Source organism: Halyomorpha halys, unplaced genomic scaffold (genome assembly GCF_000696795.3).
Source record: "Halyomorpha halys isolate HHAL.00 unplaced genomic scaffold, Hhal_1.1 Scaffold1271.1, whole genome shotgun sequence".
Classification (NCBI taxonomy): Eukaryota; Metazoa; Arthropoda; class Insecta; order Hemiptera; family Pentatomidae; genus Halyomorpha; species Halyomorpha halys.
In genome coordinates this window covers 307,633-314,182 of record NW_027113754.1, presented here as the reverse complement: position 1 = coordinate 314,182, position 6,550 = coordinate 307,633, and the positions used below count along the sequence as shown (strand labels likewise).

The 6,550-nt window shown below is 29.3% G+C and overlaps 1 pseudogene; it reads left to right on the top strand.

The window, feature by feature from the left end:
* The first annotated feature begins 279 nt into the window (after positions 1-279).
* LOC112210848 (U4 spliceosomal RNA) lies at positions 280-403 on the top strand (annotated as a pseudogene).
* Positions 404-6,550: the final 6,147 nt, after the last annotated feature.

Genomic DNA, 6,550 nt, shown 5'->3' with positions numbered 1-6,550 from the left:
ATATTTTGTAAGGAAGTACTGTCCTAGACCAAAGGTTGTGCAAGAAGATGATTTGGTCAGAATCACGTTCGACCGGCAGAATTTTACCTAATTAAGGGTAATTTAAGAGGCTGAGTGGATCCCAGAAGAGCTCAAGGACCCACAGGGTTGACTGACGGCTACAGTGTAACAGAAAAAAGTTTCTTCTCAGCCGGATTCGAACCCTGGTCCTTGGAGTTAGTAGCATCGTGCCTTACCACAGTACCATATCCACGTATATATACCATATCCTTCCATATGCACCTTGCACAGAGGCAATATCATAACCAATGAAGGTCTACTGAGGTGCAGTTATTACTAGTTGAAAACTTTTACTAATAAAATGAAAGGATTTGATAATTATTGTTTCAATCATAGTTGGATTTTATTATTCTCTAATATGAAAGATATAAGTAAGGGACTTTTCATCCTGAGTAATAAAGAAATAGCTGTTTTAAAATGTACAAGGATTAATTTCAACTTTTTTTTTTTAACGACCTTCATGGTAGACACTTCTCCGATCAACAAGTATAATTATTGTCATAACATTCAAAGCATTTTTTAGTTGAGTAAATGTGAATAAAGACAGAAAATAATCGTTTAAAAAAATTTTTTTCCTCAATTGTTTTTTTGTACAAAAAAGGTAAGATTTAGAAATTTTAAAACATTTTTAAGAAGTTCACCTTAAATTTTAATTTAAAATAGTACTCATTAAATAATTCTAATTTTGTCAGTGACATCACAATTAACAAAAATTTTGGCAAATAAATACGTGTTGGTAAAGGTTAGTCCTACCCGACCAAAACAAAAGTTCTTTTGAGTACAATGCGAAATAAAAAGGAAAACACTTTAAAAACATAATTATTTACAGTAGCTATTATGAAGTCAGAGTGAAAAACATGAGATTTGTACGGATGTCTGCACGATCCCATAGTCGTAAGCCCAGAGGAAACAATATTCTCACAAGCAAGTCAATTAGGTTACTGCAAGGCCTGCAAAGTTCCCGCCACAGAAAACAATTTCATGGTCTCGGATACGGAGGTGCCATTTTTCAAGTCTCTCGCACACTTGCCCCAGTCCAGTCTACCAAATATAGACCGTTACTTAATTTAAATATTACCAATGTTTAATTTTTTATCCAATATTATTAATTAGTAGCTATAAACAGTTATGTTGTAAGTATTTTAGTAGTTAAAGGTTCTACTATGCTAAGAGTTCCTCACTCCCTCAAAATACGTATTTATACTTATAAATTTACACAACAAGTTGAAAGATTTGGTATAGCAAGCTGAAGTACAAAGACAATTTTTTTTTTTTTTTTTGGAAATTTAGATATTAAATTTAACGTTTATTACTAAGCTGTAATTTTTGGTTTTAACATCTATTAGACCTATAACATAATTATGCATGCCTCTTCGTTGTAGTAAATATGAAACTAACTAAATTCCATGACAATAAAGATAGTAATAATTTTTTTTTGTTATGTTTTTTAAATTATTTCTATATTTTGGAACATGTATCAGACATTATCCATAATTAGTGCATCCTAATTACTTTATACATTATAAAACCCTAATTTTAAGGGATTACTTACATATCAGGAAAGTTTAAGTATTTGAAAAGTAGATGGATAGTCTTCAAGAAAATAGGACTATCTATAATATAATATTTCATAATCGGGAAATCCGGATAAAGCTCTTAAAATGAAGAGAATACAAGACTTAAAATTATTTATATTTACACTTTTTTTTCAAAATATTGTCTAAAATACAGAAATAAATTAAGTAAGGAGTAGTAAAGGTTTTTTCCTTAAAAATAAATTATTTTATTTTTTTATTCCTAAGCCCTAAGATTGTGTAGGGTTTGATATTTTAGGTTTAAATCGATCTCTTTGAAAGGTATTTTATGAGGGAACTGAGAAAATATATGTCGCATAGAGATGGAAAAATAAATTATATGTTGGTGCTTGATGACAGGACTCACCAGTTTTCTGGATGTCAGTAACCAGTCGCAGTAGTTTTCAGTCGGGTCTGAGACTCTTTATGTGTGTTTGCTACCTTTGTGAGAGTCCTGTTAGTGTTAATGTCTGGCTTAGAGGGTTGATGCAGTGTTGGAAACTATCAAATAATTTGATGTGCCTCCGTGAGATGAATTCTATAATTGAAAAAAAGGCCGATTAGCTCATCTATTTTCTTAACTTTGATAAATTTACTAAAAACAGGAAAAAGAAACTTAATTCAAAGAATTGGAATTAGATTATTATTGCATATAATATAATTAGTATTATGATTAAAATTTCAAGGCTGCTTGATCATCTAGAAAACCGGCTAAAATTAGGAAATGGTGTGAACCCACCTTCCCAACTTAATGTATGTATGCGGTATTGGTATCTATATCTGATATTCGAAATTTCTATATCGATATCTTGGAACCGATAATATCTGAATATCGATATTTCCCTCCTATATATCTGTTTTTCAAAAACAATCACACACCTCAGAACATCGTATATGTTAATTATTTTTGACATAATAAAAAAATTCAATAAATTTTGGGTTGTTTTGCTTTACCGTAATATATTTTTTTTTTTAATGTTTGGATTAGTTATGATATAAAATAGGTCCTCCTATGATTTGCAACAGTTTTGTTTTATTTGTTAAAATTTCAAAATTTAAATAGCGATATTTTGGAATATCGATATTATAGTGCCTATATAATATTGATATCGATATTGTTAACCTATATATTTTTTTTCCAATATCCCATCTCTGCCCTAAGGTAGCCTTACTTATCTTACGTTTAAAACACACACGAGTAGTATTGGTCAAATGACTGAATCCCTAAACCCCTTAGAGCTGGTCTAACTAATCTCACTTTTGAAACATTTATTTAAAAGGAAAGAGGTGACATAAAATAAAATATGAGTTACATTGAAAATAAAACGGCGTTAGTGAAACGAACCGAATTTTTGAAACTAAATAAATAATAAGTTTAGCTTATTCTCGTTAGTGCAGAGAACATGCTTTCTCGGGTATTAAACTGTATTAATCAGTTGAAATATAGAATTTTCCACTCCAGTTATTGAAATGTAACCAACATATTGTACGATGGTGTACTTGAGGCTACTATCAAACATTAACACAAGTGGTCTTTGTTTAGGTTGTTGTGCATATATAGTGAAATATAAGGGACACAGGATACCTGTTATATATACCTGGATATTTACAATTATGATTAATACACAAGAACTATTGAATTGGGTTTCACGTATATCGGTGTTACTTCTTTAGAAAAATATATCTGGGGCCTTACTTATTTTCCTTTATGATATTTCAACAATAGAAATCATTCAACGAAGCAAAAAATACATAGCTAACATTTGAAAAATACAAAATTACTTTTCCTCAGTATAGTTTTATTGGATCTCCCTTGATTAAAAAAATAACTAATTTTAGAATAGCTACAATGAATTTGATTAAAAATACTTTAATTTAATTTTTCGATCAACCTTTTCCATTTAAAGTGAATTTGCGCATTCTTGTACTTTTTTGCTTTCTTGGGCACAGCTTCCAAGTAGTAACTCTTCATGGCACGATTAATGTGACTATGAATTTCTAATTACAGGTAGTCAAGAGTTAAAAAAAAGTATACAAGTTTTAAAATATGTTTTTCTATTTTAAACAAAGTACTGATACAAATTTTTAAATATTTTATATCTTTTTAAACAAAAATACTGATAATATTTTTTAAATACTTTATTTCTTTTTTAAACAAACTACTAAAAAATATGATTATAGATAATACTAAAGAACAATCCAAATAAACTAATCTTATTGTTAACGCCATATTTTATAATTAATTTGTGTTTTATTGTAAATAGTATTTAATTAGTGTTAGTGTTTAATTTAATTTTTTTTCGTAACCTCCTTTATTATTAAATTTATACAATACATACATACACATGCATAATAGAAATGACAATGGCATTGTAAGGTTATGTTTAATTTAATTACATTTACTTTATTTATATTATTTTAATTGAAATTTAGTTATTTGAGAATAAAAATATGTATTTATATTGGTGTGTTATAATTAAATAATACAGACAGTTGTTAAGGGTTAATAACCGATGCTAAGAGGTCGCCTAGCAACAGGCCGACCATCTTCGTTTTTAAATGAGAATGAGAATACTTTTTTGAATTTTTTAAACGCTTCCACATCTTACTTTGTAATTAGATTCTGGCTGTATGAGAAATCAAAACCAATTTGTTGGTTCACAAGTCCCATAACTTTTTAAGTCTTATTATATGATACTGATTTTTTTTTTACTGTTTCAGTTGGCATGTTAGTTTAGCTAGATTAAGTTTGTTTGAAAAAATTTAGTAAAAAATCTACTAATAGCACTTATATCATTATTTAATTTAATTTAAAACTATGCCGATGCCGGAGTATTTGTTTTATTTTCGTAGTAACTTAGATGATGTGATACTCCACCCAATGTGTGCCGTGGAGCTGTTCTAGACCTCGGCTATCCGTTTATAAAAAGGATTAAATAGCACTGCGGTTAATGGCCTCAGGGGGAGATACTTTTCACCTCAACCTATTTGGGCCTATTTAATATTTGATCCTGCCTCTCTGCTACTTCCCAAGTCAACCGAGCCCAACATTTTACCAAATTTACGGCCCTCTTTTCCATGAGGATTTCCCTCTCACATTAGTTAAAGTACCACGTGAGTTTTCTACGACAACTTTGTGCTTCTCTACAACATGAAATTGATTCAGTTGATAAAATTACATAGTTGTAAATTAAACGAATCTAAGATAAAATAATCTGGTGCGACACACAACTTTTACTTACCATCCAAGAGGAAGGTGAAAATTTCAAACAATACATATAAATTTTTATGTTACTATATTCTTAGATCAGATTTACTAAATGCATTATAATGTACAGTTGTAAATAGCAATAAATAAATATTAAAAAAAAAAATGTTACTATAAAAATATTTTTTTAAGAATTCTCGAAGTGTGAATAAAAAACATCAACTTTGTTCCTGCCAAGTATACAAAAGTTTAAAAAAATATAACAAAACCGTGGGTATGTGATTGTGATCGGGAGAGACCGGACATGCTTGGTTATCTCAGATTTTCCGAACTCTAACATTTTATCTCTATTTTTCTCCATTAGTTGACTATCAAATTCTTTCAAAATTCATTTTTTTATTATCGTTAACAATGCAAAATCATTTATTAATACAAATAAACAAAATTAAAGTAAGACCTTCAATATTTTTTATATAAGTCCTCTTAAACTATTTCTTTAAGAATAAGGCCTAGTTTAATTAAAATCATTAGTGTCAGATTTGAGAAAATAAAAAAAAAAAATGAGAATAATCGTGTGGCTCTTCCGACCAGTCAAAATTATCGAAAAACTAGCAGTAACATCCCAGACAAATAACCTGTCTTAAAACACACTCTGTTTTGCGATACTCGTATATATAAGTGAGTAAAAGCAAAAATTAGAGTTACAACTCAGTTTTTGCTTTTATACAACAATATCCTCTATTTATACAATATAATATCCTCACTCCTTTAATTTACTCAATCAATTTCAAAAACATAAAGTTCCATGAGAATAGATACAAAAATGAGTTTGTATCAATTCTAAACTATTTTCTTTTTCCTTTATTGCCATGAAATAGTACAATATCAATTGTGATGTGTAATTCTTTCTCCAAATGTTTGATGATTGGCTAATATTTAAATATTCTTATATTTATAGATATTTTATATTTATAGTCTATTTATAATAATAAATTCAGTTCATAAATTTCTAAAGCATAGTAAAAAATATATATGTTTTAATTTCAGAACTGGAAAAAAAAAAGTTAATTTAATCACAAGCTTTGATCATCCCCACCGAATTAAGGTCTACAGAGTAGTGGGTCAATGAACCAGGACTGTTTCCTACAACGCCTGCAAACATATTTTATAGGGTAGATGAGGGAAAAATCCTGATTAATTAATAACAACTGGATAAGTAATGCCTCTTGGTAAAGGAGCTTATCGTTGCCGGCGTAATATCTAGCTAAGCTCGACTAATTAATTTAATTAAAGTTCTTTATCTTCCTGCGTAGGTATACTATATATTGGTCTAAGCCGCAGTCTGCAAGAACTGCATTCTAACTCCATTTAATAGGAGGTTTACTCGGCTAAGGACTAAGATGCTTTCAGCCCACCAGCTTGGATGTAAAAATTCACTCATAAATTCTGTTTAAATTCAGAAATTTTTACTTGTTGGTACATTGCAGGAACGAAGTCCAAAAATTCCTAAACAGGGTAAAAGTTTTTGTTTTGGTATGGCCACCCAGATTTTACCGTTGGACATTCATTTGAATAAAAGAAAAGCTGATTATAAAGGAGTACATCCTTACCAAGTAAATATGAGGCTATGACAACAAATGTGTAAAATTTAAAACTGAAATAAATACACAGAGATTTATTTTGTATAACAAGAATAGGTGAGGGTTAA